This window comes from Microcebus murinus, chromosome 14 (assembly GCF_040939455.1).
Source record: "Microcebus murinus isolate Inina chromosome 14, M.murinus_Inina_mat1.0, whole genome shotgun sequence".
Lineage (NCBI taxonomy): Eukaryota > Metazoa > Chordata > Mammalia > Primates > Cheirogaleidae > Microcebus > Microcebus murinus.
In genome coordinates this window covers 27,019,876-27,042,887 of record NC_134117.1, presented here as the reverse complement: position 1 = coordinate 27,042,887, position 23,012 = coordinate 27,019,876, and the positions used below count along the sequence as shown (strand labels likewise).

Genomic DNA, 23,012 nt, shown 5'->3' with positions numbered 1-23,012 from the left:
TAAACTATAAAACTTTCTCCCATAAATACAACACATCTCACAGCTTAGATTTCTGTCTCCACAGGACAGAAGGAAGCTATTCTTAACACTCAACCTACAAATCATGTGCCTAATTAATATTTGTTGAATGCATAAATGGTGTGGACAGTGGCATCAATCTGCATTTGTGAACATTAATAATAAGAATTTATTGAGCATTTAATATGTAAGAGATAATATGTTAAGACTATGAATGCATCATCATACTTAATCCCAATAACACTATAAAATAGCTAATATTATTAGTCCCATTTCATAGATGACAAAAAGGAAACTTAGAGATGGTTACTCATATATCAAAAGACAAGAGCCAGGATTTAAACATAGATATGATTCACTTCAAAGCTCATGCTCCTGATCACCATATTTATTGCCTCCTTGAAGGTCTAGATAGGACAAGATTTAGAGCTTCTTACTAAAGGGTCCTACTCTGAATTAATTAGAACATTTTCAGCAGCAAATAACATGAAAAAAGTAATAATAATATAATAACACATAAATGTAATATCTTACATAAGAAGAGAAGGCTTGAAGTAAGGTGTTTTTAGAGTTGAATAATTCAGTGGCTTGGTGATATCTTTAATGATACAAGTCCTTTCCAATTTCTGCTCTGCTGAACTTAGAGTGTTGGCTTTTATCCTAAGGCTTATCCCTTAAGAGTAGCAAGATGGCTACAATGGCTGCAGGCATCATCTCCTCACAAAGTCTAGAGGCAGAAAAGGGGCTTTTTTCCCCTGTGCATTTCTTTTAAAAATGAAGAAATCTTTCCCAGAAGCCCTACAGTTGACTTCCATTTTTCACTTCTTTGGCCATTCCCAAACCAATCATTGGTAAACAGATTAAAATCATCATGATTAACTTAAAGTAATCGCGATCTGCCTACCTAAAGTTGGGAAAGAATCAAACTCCCCTAAAACACATATATGTCTATTCCTGAAGAAAACTGAGGCCCTTTTATAAAGGAAGAGGGGTGAAAATGGCTGTTAGGTAAGAAACTAATAGTAACAGCCACATACCCAAACCAAATCATAAGTGAAACTAGAAGCTATATCAACTGAGGCATTTTTCTAACCACTGCCAAATACTAGTTGACAAATGCTTTCAAATCTAGTTATGTTCAAAGGCAAATCAGTAATCAATTCCAATCTTCTAAGCTTTGGGAATAAGTGGAAATTGTAGAAGCAAACAAAATAATCAGTTTTCCACCCATCTGATGTTAAAGGAAGAAATCCACGGTTTCTTTCTGAGTCTAAAGTCCAGAATTTACAATGTTCTAGAAGCAGCTCTTATTTATGAAGCCCTTCTTCAGTCATTTAATGAACACAAAGACAAGCACATATTACATCAATGAAAACAAACCACAGATCACATCCCAGAAATATTACATCATGAATTCAGACTATAAGCATACAATTTACTAGCATTGTATGCAATTTACTAGCATACAATGTACTAGGATTCCAATTTCTCTCATCAATACTTGTTATTTCCACTTTTAAATTATTGTTATTATGGTCATCCTAGTGGATGTGAAGTGATATTTCATTGGTTTTAACGTGTGTTTCCCTAATGACTAATGATATAAAGTATATTTTCATGTGCTTGTTATTTTTCGTTTTGTTTTGTTTTTTACAGATGGTCGTTTTTTTGTTTTCTTCCAGTAAACCAACCTTATAAATAACTGGTAGTTTTGTGACTTCAAGATTCAAGAGCTTAAAAAAATAAATTTTTTAAAAATTTGTTCTTCACATACCCTCTCCCTATAGATTAAGTTGTTTTTCTCTCAGTCAAAATGGTAAGAGCACACATTCCAGCACTTCCCAGTCTTTTGACTTTCTTTGATGTATGTCCAGCACGGGGCTAACCAAATACAAAGAAAGAGGTGCAAGAAACCAGAGACCTAAAAAACCAAAGAGCAGATTTGGTTGGGAAGAAGAGTAGGAATGGGGAAAAATAGGAATCTATGAACTAAGATGAATATGGAAGAACACTCCAGTTCCAGTCTATGTCTCTATTTTACATCTCTGTAGAGTTTCATTGATGTATAATATAACCAATATATAATAAACAGCATATATTTAAAATATACAATTTGATAAATTTTAAAACATATATGTGCCCCAGAAACCATGACCACAGTCTAGGTAATGAACATATCCATGACTGCTGAAAGTTTGCTTCTGATCCTTTGTAATGCTTCTTTCTTATCTCCAAGAAACCAGTGATCTCATTTCTATTGCTGCATTCATTTGTAATTTGTACAATTTTACATAAATTGCCTAATTTTCAGTATAACTTATTTAAATAATTAATTTATCTTAGTAAGTTTTTGCTGAATATATTTTGAAGCTCTGTTGTTACACGCACCCAAATTTAGGACCATTGTGTTTTCTTGGTGAATTGATCCTTTTATCATTATATAAAACCCCTCTTTATCTCTGGTTATTTTCTTTGCTGAAGTCTCCTTTGGCTGATATTAGTGTAATCTCTCCAGCTTTCTTTTGATGATTGTTTCTAGAGTATAACTTTTTCCTTCCTTTTATTTATTTATTTTTTGTTGTGGTGGTGGTAAAAAACACATGACGTAAAATTTACCATACCTATGCTCCTCCTTCATTTCTGATCTTCCAAGTTTCCTTCTGGTGCCATTTCTCTTCTGTCTGAAGAACTTCCTTTAGCAATTCTTTTAGAAGTGGTCTCCTGGAAATAAACTGTTGTCATCAATCTGAGAATGTCTATTTCACCTTTATTCTGAAGGATATTTTGACCTGATATAAAATTTGCAATTTATAGTTCTTTTCTTTCAGCACTTAAAAAATGGTGTTCTATCACCACAGTTGCTGATGAGAAATCTGCAGTTATTTGAATTGTAGTTATCTTATAAATCATTTTCCTCTGGCTGCTCTCAAGATTTTTTCATTGCTTTACATTTTCAGCAGATTAGTTATGATATGTCTGATGCAGATTTCTTTTGCATTTATACTATTTGGGGTTCTGTGAGCCTCTTGAATTTACAGCTTTATGTCTTTCAAAAAATTTGGTAAGTTTCAGGTACTAGTTTTTTAAATATATGCCTATACTGTGCTTTTTCTCCTCTCTCTCTCTAAGACACTGATAACACAAGTATTATACCTTTTGATAATGATGCCCAGCCCCTGGAGATCTATTAAATTATTTTTCAATCTTTTTTCTCTCTGTTGCTCTCTCTGTTGCTCAGATTGGATAGTTTATCTTGATCTATCTTCATATTCACTGACACTTTCATTTGTCATCTCCACTCGTCTACTAAACCTCTGACATTATTTTTTTTAGTTATTGTACTTTTCAGTTTTAAATTTTCCATTGCTTCTGCTTTATATTTCCCATTTCTTTACTGAGACAGCTTTAAATTTCCCATTTCTTTACTGCTTCTGCTTTATATTTCCCATTTCTTTACTTCCTTTTGTTTTAAGAGTGTTCATGTTTACTTGTTGGGGCATTATTATAGTAACTACCTTAGAGTTTTTGTCAGATAATTCCAACATCTGCATCACCTTATTTTTTGAATGTTATATGTTTTATCCAACCCAATTGAGCTTTTCCTCACTCTTTGTATGCCATAAATTCAGATCAGCCTTCTTTGGGTTATAGTCTCAATGACAGTTCTATTTTCAAAGTTTTTGTAGTGCCATTTAAATATGTTGTGTGTTTGTGTCCCCCACCCCCAGCACTGGATCAGTGGTCTATCTCTTGGTGAAATTTTCAAAGTTTTTTATATGGTGTTTAGGATGAGAGCCATGCTTGCCCAGCTCAGAATGAGCCCTGGAGTGCATAAACAACTCAGCTACTTTCACAGGCTCCTTCCACTGGGAACCAGTCTGATTTTTTTGATGCTTACTTTTTAGTTTTGTTAAAAGGTCGCAAAACAATAAATGTTGGCATGGATGTGGACAGATAGGAAGACTCATAAACTGCTGGTGGGGCTACAAACTAGTACAACCTCTGTGGAAAGCAATATGGAGATACCTCAAAGAGCTACAAGTAGAACTACCATTTGATCCAGCAATCCCATTACTGGGCATCTACCCAAAGGAAAAAAAAGACATTCTATAAAAAAGACACCTTCACTAGAATGTTTATAGCAGCACAATTCACAATTGCAAAGATGTAGAAACAACCCAAGTGTCCATCAATACATGAGTGGATTAATAAAATGCGGTATATATGTATACCATGGAGGTTTACTCAGCCACAAAAACATGGTGATATAGCACCTCTTGTATTATCCTGGATAGAACTGGAACACATTCTACTAAGTGAAGTATTCCAAGAATGGAAAAACAAGCACCACATGTATTCACCATCAAATTGGTTTTAACTGATCAACACTTAAGTGCATATATAGTAATAACATTCATTGGGTGTCAGGCAGATGGGGGGAGAAGGAGAGGGGTATATACACACCTACTGGGTGTGATTTGCACTGTCTGGAGGATGGACACGCTTGAAGCTCTGACTCAGGTGGGGCAAGGGCAATATATGCAACCTAAACATTTGTACTCCCATAAAATGCTGAAATTTAAAAAAATAAAATAAAAAGGACCAGAGCAACATTTGGCCTAATACTGACTTTGTCATACCAACAAGGGAATATCCTTTTTAGTAATTTGTCCAATGTCCCATTAATTATTAATATGAAGTTTTTCGCTCTAGCTGGTGACAATATAAACTATTCCCAGACCTGTACAAATCCTCCAGATTGTTCCCTCTGCTTCTTTTGGATGGACATTCTCTGGCCTCAGACAGTTTCATTACATACAATACAGGTCAGTAATCATCTGAAGACTCAATGGGGACCCTCTGAAGATCTCTGAAGCTCTTTCTGTGTACAGCTGTGAACTCTCTAGCCGCCTTGGTTTTCCTGGACTTCTAGTTCCATCTCCTCATTTCCGGAAAACCACTGGGCTCAGCCTTGGTTCTTGCTCCCTACATGGAAATCTGCCCATTCTCTCTAAGCAGTAAGATGGTACAACTGTAAAGTTTATTTTGTTTGTTTCCTCTCTCTCAGAGATCACTGTCCTGTAGTGCCTAATGTGCTTTCTTCAAACCCATTATTTCATATATTTTCTCCAGTATTGTAGATGTTTCAAATGGGAAGGTAAATCCAGTCTCTATTACAGTACTGTGGTCAGAAGAAGTCCTAAGTATCTTTTAATAGCAAGCTCTATGTTCTGACCATGAAAAATGGTAATATGTAGATGAAGGTCGAGAATGACAGTGAACTGAAGTCAGAATGTTAGGCATCCAGATAACGTATTCTAAAGTGCAATATAACAGCAAAAATCAGGTAAAGTCACAAAAGAAGCTACAGTAAGTACAAAATACCAGCTGAGGTCAGCAAAGATTCAGAAAGAAAATGAAGATAAGAAGGTATGGACTTTCAATGAGAAAATGACAGATTAATGATCTGGAAAATGTCCCCACTACAATGATTGTTCTATGAGAACAAGGATTTTATCTTAGTCACTGATGTACAAGCTAGACACTGTTTCTAGGTGCTCAATAAACATTTGTGTTGAATGAATATTTGTTGAATGAAAATAGGTAAGGCTAACACCACATTCCCTATGAAAAAAATGGAAATGAAGGAATGAAAGTTACATAGAGAAGAGCTATCTATTTTATATTAAAGCTAGTTTTTGGTTAATTTGAGCAGCTGAAGGGGAAAATAAGAATGTTTCCAATAAGGAGGAATTTACCCATAATAGGACAAGACAACTTGAAAGAATCTCATTTCTTCCTTAACTTCCCAAAGCTTAAGAGGGAATAATAATTTCTAGGATGTTTTTCAATTATACGATGAATTCAGAACTAACATATGGTAGCTGAATTTTCTCATTCTTTGTTCTAAGGTGACCAAGGAGATTAATGTACTGTTTTGTTTTAAATAGTCTAGTTCTTTGAACCTTCAATATTAAGTACAAACAACCAGTATGTTAGGGATAAACATACATTAATACAAAATAAAAGGCAGAATACAAATACTGAAAACAAATCATCAAAAGCTGATTTTCAAGTATGAATAATTGTCTGTGTGTGGACACATGTCCATAGTCCTAATTTTTCTACTCCAATATTAATCTCTTGTAGTATCTCCTGAGAACCTAAATTTTATACTAGGTCTTAAAGGAATGAAAAAAAATCAGAAATTCTCTATCCCAATGAGTTAATAAATACTTAAATCTCCATAATATGTGCCACAGTCTTCTCTATGAGATAGACAAATCCCTTCCTATTAAGAGAATAAGAGGATGTTGCATGTAAGAAGATAGAATTTTACCTGGGATTTGAAAAATACTTGAACTCTCAGTAGGCTAAAATGGACTTGTGTCATTACTTCTTGAGGTAGATGGGAAAGAATTCTAAGTAGAGGGAGGAATTCAAGTAAACAAAAAGATACTAGTTGTAAGGACCAGAAAACAACCAGTTTTGATAATATTTAGATTATTATAGGGTAATATAAGGAAACAAAGCAGAAAAGGTTGAGAAAGTCCTCAAATACAATTATAAACAGTTTGTACTTAAGTCAGTAGGTTCATCTCTAAAATAAATGTGGTATATCGGCAATGAAAAAAGAAACTGGCTCAGCACTTTTTAGGCTTATGTCAAAAATGCCAGAAGTTCAAAGTTGGCAAGCTATTAGTGATTTTTATTCCTGGAATTTCCACTACCTTAAGCTTGAGAACAACCACAATATTCACAAAATATGCATGAATCAACCCAAGCTTTTAGTTTTAGTTTGCATGTCTACATCAATCACACCACATATATCTCGCCCAAGTATAAGCACAATAATCTTAATCTCCACTTGTCACATCATAAATATGCCATTTTAAAGGTGTTTTTCACAGATACTGCTGAATGTTTGGAGCACATCAGTAAGAAAGTGAGAAACAGCTGTTGTATCTAGATTTAGCAGACACAAATTTGCACATAGGGCAATGTTTAGCAGCCTGTGCCATTACTTCTTGAGGTCATGAGGTCCCCTTCTGTTCACTCCCTACTTAAGGAAAGAGGTGAAAAAAAAATCACCAAATAAGAAATCACAGGTCCATGAAAGCAAAAAATCACACCCTTATTCAATAATTAAAACTTAACAATGTTCAAAATGAATTCCATGAAACTCTAAGGATTCCACTGAAGTACCTCAGGATCCCCACATACTCCCTCCCCCATCACTTTCAAATTCATGTTTACATATTAGTTTTAAAAAACCTATAGTAGCAAGGCATGGTGGCTCACACCTGCAACTCTAGCACTCTAGGAAGATGAGGTGGGAGGATTGCTTGAGCTAAGGAGTTTAAGATAAGCCTGAGCAAGAGTGAAACCCCCATCTCTATTAAAAGTAGAAAAATTAGCCTAGTATTGTGGTACATGCCTATAGTCCCAGCTACTTGGGACTTGAGGCAGGAGGATCACCTGAGCCCAGGAGTCTGAAGTTGTACTAAGCTACAATGATGCCATTGCACTCTACCTGGGAAAACAGAGCGAGACTCCGTCTCAAAAAAAAAAAAAGAATAAAGAAAAACCTATAGTGGATGAACACAGAAAACAGAAGAATTATTTTGATACATGTATTAGTTTTTATTGCTGCTATAACAAATTGCCACAAACTTAGTAGCTTAAAAAATACAAAGTTTTTATCTGACATAAATGGAAGTAAGAAGTTTGAAATCAATCACACTGGGGTAAAATCAAGGTGTTGGAAGGGCTGCATTTCTTTCTGGAAGCTCTAGGGGAGAGTCCATTTCCTTGCCTCTTCCACCGTCTAGAATCTGTCCACATTTCTTGGCTCATAATGCCCTTCCTCCATCTTCAAAGCCAGCAACAAGTCAAGTCCTGCTCAAATCACAACTAATCTCTCTAACTTACTCTTCTGCCTTGGTCTTCCACTTTTAAGGATCCTTGTGATTACACTAGGTCTATCTGAACAATCCAAAATAATATCCCTATTTTAGGGTCAATTGATTTGCAATTTTAACTCCATCCAGCCTAAGTTCCCCTTTTCCATATAAGGTAACATATTTACAGGTTCCCAGGAATAAGAGCGTGGATATCTTGGTGGAGAGGGGTTATATTATTCTATCTACTACAACACTTAAGTTTCAAAAAAGGCATGTAAGAAAACAACAAAGAGCATAAATTTGATTGAAAATACATATTTCATATACATGAATAGGAAAAGGTCTAGAAAGATATGTAAAAATATGGTTATCACTAGGTGATAGAATGGTGTTTTCTATTTCCTTTCTTGCAATGAAAAATCTGTTCATGTCTTTTGACCACTTTTTAATGGGCTCATTTGTTTTTTCTTGCTGATTTGGTTGAGTTCCTTGTAAATTCTGGATATCAGTCTTTTGTTGGATGTATAGTTTGCAAATATTTTCTCCCAGTCTGTGTAGGTTGTCTATTTACTCTGTTGATTATTTTCTTTGCTGTGCAGAAACTTTTTAGTTAACTAATTAGGAAATAAAAGGCATTCAAATCAGAAAAAATAGGAGGCTGAACTATTTCTGTTTGCCAATGATATGATCTTTTGTCCAGAAAACCCTAAAGACTCCTCTAAAAGACTCCTATAATTGATAAATTATTAGGTTACAAAATTAATATACACAAATCAGTAGCATTTCTAAATACTATGACAGTCAAGCTGAGAATCAAATCAAGAACTCAATACCATTTACAATAGCTGCAAAAAAAATAAATAAAATACCTAGGAATATACTTAACCAAGGAGGTAAAAGATCTCTACAAGGAGAACTACAAAATACTGATAAAATAAATCACAAATGACACAATGGAAAAACATCATAGGCTCATGGATTGGAAGAATCAATATTATTAAAGTGCCCATTCTGCCCTAAGTGATTTACAGATTCAGTGCAATTCCTATCAACATACCAATGTTATTTCTCATAGAATTAGAAAAAAACAATCCTAAATTTCATATGGAATTTTAAAAAGAGCCTGAATACCTAAAGAAATCCTAAGCAAAAAGAACAAAACTGGAAGCATCACATTATCGGACTTCAAATTACACTATAAGACTATAGTAATCAAAACAGTGTTATATTGGTATCAAAGTAGACACGTAGATCAATGGAACTGAATAGAGAATCCAAAAATAAAACCATATACCTATAATGAACTGATTTTTTGACAAAGTAGACAAAAATCTACACTGGGGAAAGGACACCCTATTCAATAAATGGTGTTGGGAAAATTGGAGGGCCACATGCAGAAGAATGAAACTGAATCACTATCTCTCCCCATGTAAAAATGAATTTACTCAAGATGATTAATGACTTAAATATAAGACCTGAAAACCATAAAAATTCTAGAAAAAATCATAGAAAAACTATTCTGGACATTGACTCAAGGAAAGAATTTGTGACTAAGACCCCAAAAGCAAATACAGCAACAAGAAAAATAATTAACTGAAAGTATATAATCTTCTATCATTAGTCATCTGGTCAAGATTTAATAGTAATAAATTTTTTTCAAATCTTTGAAACAGTTAGTTAGAAAATGTTTAGCATTAGTTCATAAAGTTTAGAATTTCATGGAAATGATTCTCCTTAACATGCCAACTGCCTATGTATTTTTTAAAAGGTAACACCATACATTTCTTATTTGATGACATTCACATTTCTACGAGTAATTAAGCAAACATGCAGCAGCATGTTAAGTGAAAAATGGGAACGGGCTGATTCCAAATAGGTGCAGCCAATTATCATAATCTAGCCTTTTCATTTAAAAACAAATAAACAAATAAAACTTTCATTTTCTCCACAGATTTTAAGATCTTAACAACATATAGGTAATGGGAAGTCCCAGAAATCCTTGGGAAGTATTTTCTTATCCTCTGTACTTGCTAAGACAGCTGCTTCTTTCTAGCTATAGAGAGTTGTGAGTTTCCACTGTAAAACTTCAAGTGAAATCAGTAATTTTTGAAGAGAATGTGAGAACAAGTCCTAGGCTTCTCAAATGTATTTACAGGCTTTACCGGTTGAATATTTGGAGAAGTCAAAACTTTAATCAGTGTTAAAATATAGGTAACTATTTAAATTTCTACCAAACAGTATATATCATAAGCTGTTTCTCAGCTTGAGGATTATCTCAGTTTTGTATAATTCAGTTGTTGCCAAACACTTCTGGGATCACCCAAAAAGCACATTTTCAGAACTTAATACCATTTTTTAAGAATTGAGATTTGAAGTTTCATGAAAAGCACTAGCAAAGTCCTATTTGAAAAATGGATATCAAATTGACCCCAACGCAATCTGTAAAGTAGGATTTAAAGTAAGATAGAAAAACAAGAAGGTAATGAGACCTCTGTACTGTGCTGAGAGGCTGCCAAGCCATTTTCAAGACAGAGGGCTTGGAGTCCTATCCAGATTCAATGGATTTTGAGTTATATATTCCTAGAATCACTAAAATGTTGAAGTTAGGCGAATAGGCTTATTAAGTCATCTATTGTTCTTCTGGTGTTTGTTAAAAGTTTTGCTTTAGGTGTCTCCTGAATGGGCAGCTTTTACATTATTACTCATCTTTTGACTATTGAGATTTTTTTGGTTAGACTTGAGTGTATTTCAAAATTAGATGACCCAGAAGGAAAGTGTATGTGGACTAAAAATAACTTAAGAATAATTAGTTAGGAAAGGGGAATTCACAATTCTGAACTACCAAAAAAAAGGCACGTATTCTAAGTCATTGGTAGTTCACATTAAAGTATCATCTAGGTATCTGTTTCCCAGGTTAATAATGTTTCTCCATTGAGACTATCTCTCTGAGGGTAGGATCTATATCTCCCTCTTCAGATATCAAATGAGCATTTTAAATGCTAAAGATCTTATTATTGTCTCCTATTAAGAAATGATACAATGTTTTTAATTCTGTTTGTCAAATTCCTCTCTATGCAATGAGGATGAATAATACTCCTCCACACACACGAGTTTTTTTATGATTATGCAAAATAACATATTTGAAAGCTCCTATCATAGTGCTACTTTATATAGGCACTCAAACATTTGTGGAATCTAAATTTGTTTACAATGAACCACTCCAACTTATAAACAAGTTGTTTTATACATGTCCATATATAAGTTGGTTGTTTCACAATGGGTAAATAGAACTAGAGGCAGACATTCAGCTTCTTTGGCATTCCAAGATGCTTCCCAGAAAACCCACTCTGGTCCCACATCATGGGAAACACAGCAGGTCAGGTAGAAACAAAGCAAGGAGGCAGAGATCACAGTGACCAGCATGCAGATCCTGGTGGTAGCTCTGTGTACCTGCCAGCAGTGGCACCTGATCAGAGATAACAGCCAATAGCACAGCCCACTAATAAAGCTGAGCTGGTTACTCCCAGAACTGATGGGAAGTTCTACCTCGCTTGAATCCCTAGATGGTTAACCTCCAGGCCCAGTCTCAGACCCCACCTCAAGGACCCACCTAGGGAGAGAGATGCCTGCTATATAGAGGAATTCAAACATCACTCCATGTAACCTTAAAGCCCCTCTCCATTCAGGGAGAGGAAATGGCCACCACAGCACTTTTCCACAAAAAGCAAGGCTAGTTCTGCTACATTTGGGAGTTAAACAACTCTTTGTATGCATCAAAGCCCACCCCAAGGTCCCACCTACATATGGAGGCAAACCACAATTGTGTATTTCTACAAAGCATAGCACCTGGTTCTGTCCATTCCAAGCATCAACTCTGCTTAACTTTGGAGCCCAGCCTACAACTTCATTCCAACTGCAGACCTCAAATACTGATATCACCTGGCCAGGGAATATACCCTGTGGTCCAGCCTGATAAAAGGTGAACTGTAATAACTAGACAGCAATTCTGTCTGAAATTTCAGAGTTCAGCTAGAAAGGAGAGCCCAGCCAGAAGCTCCACCCAAATTCATAGCCAAGGTAGTGGCCCAGCTGCCTGAAGTTCTGCCTGCCTGGGGTTGTTACAAGCTGGTCCATCCAGAATCACAGGCTAGACCAAATACTAACAGTCTATACCTACCAGAGAACACCTGTCATAGATAAAAGAGGTGGCTGTCTCCTCAATTATGCAGACACCAATGCAAGGTTATAAGAATTACAAAGAATTGAGGATTCATGACACCTCCACAAGAAACAAATGAAGCTCTAACAATGGACCCTAAAGAAATGGAAATCTATAAAATGACTGACAAAAAATTCAAAATAATCCTCTTGAAGAAATTCAGTGAACTACAAGAATATACAGATAAAAATTAATATTAGGTAACAATAATTTAGATAACAATAAATGAACAAAATGAGAAGTTTGACAAATAGAAACAATTAAAAAAACAGAAATCCTAAAGATGAAAAATACAATGACTAAGTGAAAAATATAATAGAAATCTTTAACAACAGGATCAATCAAGCACAAAAAGAAACAGTGAGGTCAAAGACAGAACATTTGAAATTATACAGAGGAATAAAAAGAAAAAAGAAGGAAAAAGAATAAAGAAAGCCCATAGGAATTATGGGACACCAGAAAGAGACCTAAATTTTGCATAATGGAAATATTAAAAGGAGAAAAGATAGAAGGGGCCACAAGCATACTTAAAGAAATAATGGCTGAAATTTTCTAAATCTAAAGAAAGATGACAACATCTAGGTACAGGAAGCTCAAAGGTCACCAATCAAATTCAGCCCATAGAGGAATTCACCAAGGCACAAAACAATTATACTATCAAAAATAAAAGACAAAGAAAAACTTCTGAAAGCAGCAAAAGATAAATAAACAATCACATACAAGGAAATCCAAATACAACTATAAGTCTGTAAGTGGATTTCTTAGCAAAAAACCTGCAGGCCAGGAAAGAGTGGGATGATATATTCAAAGCATTGTAGGAAAAAAGCTGTGAGTCAAGAATACTGTATATAGCAAAACTATCCTTCAGAAATGAGGGAGAAATAAAAACTTTCCCAGAAAAAAAAAAAAAAAGGCAAGGAAGTTCATTACCACTAGATATTACTAAAGAAAGTTCTTTACCAAAAGGTCACTACTTAATAATATAAAACATGTAAAAGGCCAAAACTTAGTGGTATAAGTAATACAGAGTCATATTCAGATTGCTCTGGACTGCAATGGTGGTGTGTAAAGCAATTTTATCTCTGGTATGATGGTTAAAAGACAAACCTACTAAAAAAAACTATAGTGAAAATAAATTTTCAGTGAGTACAAATTACAAAATGATGCAAATTTTGACATCAAAAACATAAAACATGTGCATGGGGGGTAAGTAAAAGTAAAAAGTTGTATGCTATCAAAGTTAAGTTATTATCAGCTTGAAATAGTCTGTTATAAGATGTTTTATGTAAACTTTATGGTAAGCACAAGGCAAAAATCTATAGTAGTTGCACAAAAAGTAAATAGAAAAGATTCAAAGCACACTATTACAAAAAAAAAACCAAACCAAAACAAAAAAAACCCACCAACCACAAAGGATGACAGCAAGAAAGAAAGAAAGAAAAAAAATTATCTATAAAACAACAATAAAACAAATTTTAAAATGCAGTAGCATGTCCTTACATATCAATAAATATATTGAATGTAAATGGATTAAATTCTTCAATAAAATACTCCAATCAAAAGACAGAGTGGCTGAATGGATAAAGGATAAAACAAGACCCAACTGTATTCTTCCAGTAAGAGACTCACTTTACCTTTAAGAACAAATAGACTGAAAATGAAGGAATGCACAAAGCTTTTCTGTGCAAATGGAAACCAAAAGAAAAACAGGGGTAGCTATATTCATATGAGACAAAAAAAACTTTAATTCAAAAACTGTAAAAAGAGACAAGGTCACTACATAATGGTAATGGTGTCAATTCATCAAGTGGACATAACAATTACAAATATATATGCAACCAACATTGGAACACCTAAATATATAAAGAAAATATTAAAGGATCTGAAGGGAAGGACAAATTGAAATATAATAGTAAGAGGGAACTTCAATACCCAACTTTCAACAATGGTCAGATCATTCAGACAGAAAATTAATAAGGAAAAATTGAACTTGAAATCACTTTAGACTAAATAGACCTAACAGACATATTAGAACATTCCATCTGAGAGCAACAGAACACATATTCTTCTCAAGTACAGATGGAACATTCTCCAGGATAGATCATTTGTTAGGCCACAAAACAAGTCAAAACAAATTCAAGAAGATTGAAAGCATATCAATTATCTTTTCTAACCAAAATGGTCTGAAACTAGAAATCAATAACAGTGGAAATCTTAAAAAAGGCACAAATATATGGAAATTAAAAACATGCTCCTGAACAACTGTATTAGTCAAATTTCTCCAGAGAGACAGAACCAATAGGATGGATGGATGGATGGATGGATGGATGGATGGATGGATGGATGGATGGATACAGAATATATTCTCTTACCACAAAATGAAATTGAAAATCAATAATAATGAGGTATCTAGAAAATATCCTAGTATCTGGGCAATAAATAACATTTCTAAATAATCCATTGATCAATAAAAAACATCATAAAAGAAACTAGAAAATATTTTAAATTGTATAATAATAATATAACATATCAAAACTTGTGTAAAGTAGCCATAATAGTGTTTGAAGGTGGAATTTATAGCTTTAAATGCCTATATTAGAGGAAAATAGATAGATTTAAAATCAATGATCTAAGTTTCCACCTTAAGAAGCTAGAGAAGGAAAAGAAATTAAATTCAAAGTAGGCAATAAGAAAGGAATAATAAAGATTATAGCACAAATAAGCAAACAGTAAAACAAATTAACAAAATTCAATGTTTTTCTCTTAAAGGATTAATAAAACTTATAAACACCTAGCAAGAATACTTAAGAAAAAAGATAACACAAATTAACAATACCAGGAATAATAGAGGAATGCCACTACAGATCCTACAGACATAAAGAGGATGATACAGGAATATTATGAGCAACTTTATGTCAATAAATTTGGCAACAAATAAAATGGGCAAATTCATTTAAAAAAATACTACAACTAATAAAATTGACTCATGAAGAAATAAAAGATCTGAGTAGCCCTATATGTATTAAAGAAACTAAATTTAATTTTTAAGATTCCCACAAAGAAACTTTAGGCCTAGTTGGATTCACTGGTGAATTATATCAACCTTAAAGGAAAACTTAACATCAATAGCATATAAACTCCTTCAGAAAATAGAAGATAAAAGAATGCTTCCACCTCATATTATGAGACAGTTTAACCCTGATACAAAAATCTGATGAAGAAATCAATCTGATAAAAAAGGAAGTTATGGACAAATAGCCCAAATCCTCAACTATATAATTAAGTGAGAGAAAGGATAACCTTTTCAACAAATGCTACAAGAACAGCTTAAAACACATGAGAAAAAAATGAACATTAATCTCACCCTAAAAGAATTAATTAATATGAAATGAATCATAAACCTCAGTGTAAAAGCTAAAGCTATAAAATGTATAGAAGAAAATCAGGAATACATTTTTTATAGCCTTGGGAGTAGAGAAAGATTTCTTAAATGGGACACAGAAAATAATAGCCATGAAAGAAAATATTGATAAATTAGACTTTATCATAATTAAAACCTTTTATGCCACAAAACTGAAAACAAGTTAGAAGTAAACATGAGAAAGCATGTACAAATTGTGGGATATTTGTACAGTGGAAAACAACTCAGAAAAATTTTTTAAATGAACTACTGATACATGCATCATATGAATAAGTGTTGGGAACATTATGTTAAGCTTAAAAAGCCAGACACAAAAGAATACATAAGAAGTACAAGAACAATCAAAATAATCTATGGTGACAGAAATCAGAAAAGTGACATGAGACATTGCTGAATTTATTTATCAATTCTAGGAATCTCTTGGCAGAACCCTTGGGATTTTCTAGATACAAGATCATATAGTCAGCAAAGAGTGATAGTGAAACCTCTTCTGCCCCCGTTTGGATGGCCTTGATTTCCTTCTCTTGTCTAATTGTTCTGGCTACAACTTCCAGCAGTATGTTGAAGAGAAGTGGTGGTAGAGGGCAACCTTCTCTGGTTCCAGTTCTAAGGGGAAATGCTTTCAATTTTCCCCCATTCAGTATGATGTTGCCTGTGGGTTTGTCATATATGACTTTGATCATTCTCAGGTAATTTCCAACTATTCCTATTTTGTTAAACATTCTTATCATACAAGGGTGCTGAATTTTGTCAAATGCTTTCTCTGTATCTATTGAGAGGATCATATGATCTTTCTTTTTGCTATTATTTATGTGGTGAATTACATTTACAGATTTGTGTATGTTGAACCATCCCTGCATCTCTGGGATGAAGCCCACTTGGTTATAATGAATTATTTTTTTTGATGAGCAGCTGAAATCGATTTGTTAGGATTTTATTGAGAATTTTTGTGTCTATATTCATGAGATGCAAAATTTCTATTTTTATTGAGTTCTTTCCTGGTTTTGGAATCAGGGTGATGTTGGCTTCCTAAAACATGTTGGGGAGGACTCCTTCCTTCTTGATGTTGTGGAATAATTTCTGCAGGGTAGGCACCGGTTCTTCTTTGTAGGGCTGGTAGAATTCAGATGTGAAACCATCTGGTCTGGAACATTTATTTAGGAAGGTCATTGCTGCTTCAATTTCAGTACTTGATATTGGTCTGTTCAGGAGTTGTATTTCTTCCTGATTAAGACTAAGGAGGCTGTGTGTTTCTAAGAATTTGCCCATTTCCTCCATGTTTTCAAATTTATGTGTATAAATATTTTTATAGTATTCACAAATAATATTTTTTATTTCTGTGGTAACAGTTGTAATTTCTTCTTTTTCATTCCTGATTGAGTTTATTAAAGTCCTTTCTTTTCTCCTTCTGGTTAATCTAGCAAGAGGCATGTCAATTTTGTTTATCTTTTCAGCAAAGTCTCAGGTTACAAAATCAGTGTACATAAATCAGCAGCATTCATATATGCCAACACCGGTCAAATTAAGAACCACATCAAAGACTCAATACCTTTCACAATAACAACAAAGAAAATCAAATACCTACAAATATATTTAACTAAGAAGGTGAAAGACCTCTACAGAGATAACTACAAAATACTAAGAAAGGAAATAGCAGAGGACATAAACAGATGGAAAACCATACCATGCTCATAGATCAGCAGAATCAACATTGCTAAAATTTCTATACTACGCAAAGTGATCTACGGATTCAATGAAATCTCTATTAAAACACCAACATCATTCTTCTCAGATTTAGAAAAAAATAATTCTACACTTCATGTGGAACCACAGAAGAGCCACATATAGCTAAAGCAACCTTAAGCAAAATGAACAAATAGGAAGGCATCAATGGACTGGCATCAAGCTATACTATAAGGCATAAAGTAACCAAAACAGCATATTACTGGCTCAAGAACAGAGAGAGAGACCAATGGAACAGAACTGAGAACCCAGATATAAAACCATCCTCATATGGCCATCTGATCTTTGACAAAGCAGACAAAAACATACACTGGGAAAAAGAATCCCTATTCAATAAATAGTGCTGGGAAAATTAGATAGAAGAAGACTGAAACATGTATAAGACTGAAACAGGATTCGCACCTCTCACCTCTCACAAAAATCAACTCATGATAGATAAAAGTCTTAAACTTAAGGCATGAAACCATAAGAATTCTAGAAGAAAATGTTGGAAAAACTCTTACAGATATTAGCTTAGGCAAAGAATCTATGAAGAAAACCCCAAAAGCAATCACAGCATCAACAAAAATAAATAAACGGGACCTGATCAAATTAAAAAGCTTCTGCACAACAAAAGAAACTATCACTAGAGCAAACAGACAACCTACAGAATTGGAGAAAATATTTGCATGCCATATGTCCAATAAGGGGCTGATAACTAGAATGTATATAGAACTTAGGAAAATCAGCAAGAAAAACATCAAACATCCCCATTAAAAAGTAGGCAAAGGACATGAACAGAAACTTTTCAAAAGAAGATAGACTAATGACTAAGAAACATGAAAAAATGCTCAACATCTCTAATCATCAGGGAAATGCAAATCAAAACCACAGTGAGATATCACCTACCTCCAATGAGAATGGCTTTTATTAAAAAGTCCTAGAACAAATGTTGGCATGGATGTGCAGAAATAAGAACATTCATACATTGCTGGTGGGACTGCAAAGTAGTATAACCTCTATGGAAAGTAGTATAAAGATACCTCAAAGAAATAAAAGTAGAACTACCATTTGATCTAGCAATCCCACTACTGGGTATCTATTAATACCCAAAGGAAAAAAAGACATTCCATAAAGAAGACATCTGTACTCAAATATTTATAGCAGCACAATTAACAATTGCAAAGATGTGGAAACAATCCAAGTGCCCATCAATGTATAAGTGGATTAATAAAATGTGGTATATCTATACCATGGAGTACTACTCAGCCACAAAAAAATGGTGAACTACCTCTTGTATTATCCTAGATGAAGCTGGAGCCCATTCTTCTAAGTGAAGTATCAGAAGAATGGAAAAATAAACACCACATGTACTCACCATTAAACTGGTACTAATTGATCAACACTAATGTACACATATGGGAAGTAACATTCATAGGGTGTTGGGCAGGTGGGAGGGAGGAGGAGAGGATTGGCAAATCTACACCTAATGGATGCAGTCCTGCTGCCTGGGGGATGGGCATGCTTGTTGGGCACTACAAAGGCAGTTTATGTAACCAAAGCATTAGTACCCCTGGAATACTCTGAAATAAAACAAAAAGAAAAAAGTAACTCTGTAAAGTAAAAAAGTAAATAAATAAATAGCAGGCATACTGTTAAAAAAAAAGAAATCAAAAAAGTGGTTACCTTTGGGAGGTGAGTATTGACTGGAAAGGAATAATAAGCAGACTTTCTGGAAGATATTCTGATGGAAATGTTCTAGATCTTGATTGAGGTGATGGATACATAGATATATTCCTTTATCAAAACGAATCAAACTGTACACTTAATATGTTTATATTTTGTCATATATAAATTTTATTATGATTTTTTTAAATTGCCAATATGGAAAATTTTTCAATTTCTACAAATTTATGTAATTTTCCATTTATATTTCAAAAGATACCAAGTACCAACTAAAATAAAATCCAAGTGACCCATGTCCCATATTACCTGAAGCCAATTATAGACTATAATATTGCTAAAATGGAAAGTTCCAAAATTCACCCATTTAATATTCTACAGATTAGGAAAGGTATATCCACAATGGAAAGACACAACAAGCAGCCAACAGCAGGGGGTTTCATCTGCCATCTGCCTCTTCCCTTAACCTCCCCTACAGTGCTCAAACTTCCAAGGAAGATCCACCTAAACCCTCTGGAGACCAAAAAAAGGTCGATAAGCTTTCAGGTTGCCACTACAGGCTGGGAATAACTCCAGACAAAGCCAGTACCAATCCAAAAGCAATCACTTCTTCAGTAGCCCCATCAAGGTCATTTAAGACAGGAAGGCTGACCTTTCCCAACATTAACCAAGGATTCTAATCAAGCTGACATGGAGATGAAGTTATTTTGCCCAGCTGGCTGCAAAAACACATGCATGAATTCTTTCTTGCTCACTCTCATGCTAGCCTTTCCCTCCCCTCTTCCTGTTTCTTTCCTTTTTCACACATGCACAAACAGTCACATCATCATATGAGACAAGTGAACACTGAATCTTATGGGTAAAAAACAGATGTTTTCGAATTTTCCTTCACAAAACCATATTTTATATCAGGTTCTTGTATGGATTTATAGCCAATGAAGAGAAGTTACTACATTAGCTCATGGATTGGGATGATAAAAACTGGAAAGGAAGAGTCAGACAAGGCAAAGAGAAGCTATCCAGAAGGCTGCAATTGGAGAAGCATGACAAATGGGCAGCACAGTTTTAGAGGGTTCCGGCAGAAAGGCAGATTGCCTGACTGGGAGAGATTCTCCACAGCTGGAGCATCACACACACCATCTGGAATTTTTTAAATCTGCTTTCCCCAGGTGATCTGATTCTTAGAGTGCCAGTGGAGATGAGAAAAGGGGGGACTGTATAGCTCAGAGCAGCTTAAAGTGCTCCCCAAATTAGTTAATGAAATTTTGTTTGAATCAGTGTCAGCTTCTCCTTCAAACTAAGCCTCTAGTTTTGTGTTGTTATCTCCTCATAAAGAATTGAATGTTTGCAGTTTAACCCCTAAAGGTTTTCTGTACTGTGGAATAAAACTGAATTCCCAGCATGGTGGTCAAAAATGGCACTCAAAGTGTTAGATTTGGTCCAAATTTCCCAATACAGGCCAACAAAGCTTCATTGTCAGTCTCACTGCTCTTGACTAGTCTTAGCACTATTTTTAGCTGTTGCCAAATGGAAAGCCTACGTACTGCAATCCTCAGTTCTTTCCCAGATGGTTCAAACTCCAGATTTAAAGCAATAAAGGAAAATATAATTTAAAAAATTAGGAGCAACCACAAACCCTGAAAGACTTTGGTGTTCTTTCTTTCATAAAAATATAATATGTTTGTGAATATGGAGGTAAAGTCAGGTGGGGATGTGTGAAAGAGAAAGAGAGAGCTTACTTGGAAATAGGAGAGCAAAGGAAGAAATAAAAGGTAACAGGAAAGGGATTCTGCCTTAGTTTTCCCCCAATGTTTTGTTGGGGGAGGAGCCTCCTCCCTTTTTCTATAAAGACCAGATAGTAATTATTTTAGGCTTTGTGGGCCATATGGGCTCTGTTGCAACTACTAAACTTCATCATTGTAGCAAAAAAGCAACCATAGACAATATGTAAACAAATGAATGTGGCTGTGTTCCAATTTATGAATACAGAAATTTGGATTTCATATTCTTTTCACATGTCATGAAATATTATCCTTTCTTTGATATTTTTTCAACCATTTAAAAATGTTAAAACCATTCTTAGCTTGCAGACTACACAAAAAAAGACAGAGGGCCATAATTGGCCCATGGGCCATAGTTTACCAATCCCTCTTTTATACCCATAAAGACCATTATCTAAGTTTCAGCTCCAGAATTGCTGTAGCAAGAGTCTCATGTGGTGCATCTATATGAGTAGATTTTTTAAAAACTGAAGTGTTCCATTGTACTGTGAGGAACTGTGGTGAACTTTTCATTCTTGGGATAATCAGATGCCTGAAGTCTAAAGAAATATATATCTGAAATAAATTCCCTCCCTACTTTTAAACTGTTAAGAATTTTCTATTTGCCTATTCTTTTTATATATCTTCTTTCATTCTCATGGGCATAAAGAAAGTGTAGTTTCTTGGTGATCACAAATATTTTCAAGTATCTACTAGTGCTTTATTTTGGTCATGATAAAGGCTAATATAGGTACCAGTACCTTTCTTTTCTTTCTCTCTTTCTAAATAAAAACAATAACACGTCCATCCAAATAAATTGGCATCTCTATATTAGTAGACTTATTTATTGGTAAAAACAAATTCATATGTCATTTTGAAAGAGTAAAAAGTTGTATTTAAAAAAATACACAAGAAGAGCAGTTTAAAATTTATAAGTGTGTTTTGGCAAATACTTTTCACAGAGTTTTCACTGAAGGGACCATACCTAGATAAAGGTACCAGACCAGGAGTTGCTACTACAGCTATGGTCCAGACCTTAAAAAACCATAGTCTAGTTGTAGACACATAAGAGACACATAAAAGAGTAATATAATAACCATAAACACTTCATATAATTCAACATATCTGAAAATTTATGGCAATATGGAATGTCATACAGATATAATGAAAATAAAAGCTTAGAGAAGTTGTATGAGGAAAATCTCAACTCTCAACAATATATTGAAGAAAATGCTTCCTGCCTAATAAGAACAAAATTTAAAAAGTGCCAGAAAAAGCAATAATATCATGTCACCCCCTCTCATTCCCTCCCCCCAAAACAACCTATGGATAAAAAAGAAGAATCAGTCTAAAAGAAAAAGAGAACAATTATTACAAACATAGTAAAATATGGTTAATAAACCACAAAAGACATAATAAAAAGATAATGTGGGTATAAAAGAATGTCCTTGAGGTATATATTGGGGGACATAATTCTATGTTTAAAGTCAACTGTGTATTAAGAAGTTTAAGCTTACAGTGTTTAAAATTTTACAGAAAATGAAAAAAAAACGGGCAACAATAAAGAACTCAAGGTTACTGAGTATCTGGTGACAGGTACAGAGGGCTGGCATGGCGGTTTACAGAAGAGCATGGTTCTATGCAGAAACCCCTGCAGAGAAGAAATCCAGACGTTGAGAGGAAGGGGTGACACACCAGAGAAAGAGTGATGATGACAGGGAGAACTTGGGGAGGAAGGAAATATGCCTGCCATGGCAAAGGGAATCCATCAAATTGGAAAAGAATCCAAAAAAGGCCCAGACAGCATGAAGTCAAACTGAGCAGCCAGGCAAAACCAAACTCCAAGAGACAGTCCAATATCTCCTTTATAAAATCTATCTGCAGCAGTAGAATATTAGAATCAGAAAGTTCCAATGAGATAAACTAATCCTATGCTTTTATAGATAAAGCTTCAATCCAGAGAGGAGAACTAACTTGCACAAGGTCACATAATGAGTTGGTGGCAGTTCTAACTCTAATGCCCTGTTTCTCAGATGGCTCAGTATGCTGTCCATTACCATACAATGCTCCCATACCAAGTCCTCAAGCAATGTTACTCTCTCAGAGATTTCTGAAAGTTGCCTTTCAATGTCTGATTTTATAATTGTAGATTTATTTAGAAGATTAAAAGTAGCTGGGGTTTGTTGTTTGTTTTTGATAAGTATAGCAGGTTAGTTAATATAGTTTCTGGCATTAGACAGATATATACATAAATTCCAGCACTGCCATTACTAATTATATGGCAT

General features: G+C 34.4%; 1 long non-coding RNA gene across 1 annotated transcript in view; it reads right to left on the bottom strand.

Annotated features, from left to right (window-relative positions):
* Positions 1-2,479: 2,479 nt before the first annotated feature.
* Positions 2,480-23,012, bottom strand: part of LOC142875495 (uncharacterized) — a 178,152-nt gene continuing 157,619 nt past the window's right edge. The window contains exon 4 of the long non-coding RNA XR_012922853.1: positions 2,480-2,739. This is a non-coding gene — a long non-coding RNA (uncharacterized LOC142875495). The remainder of the gene's footprint in view (positions 2,740-23,012) is intronic.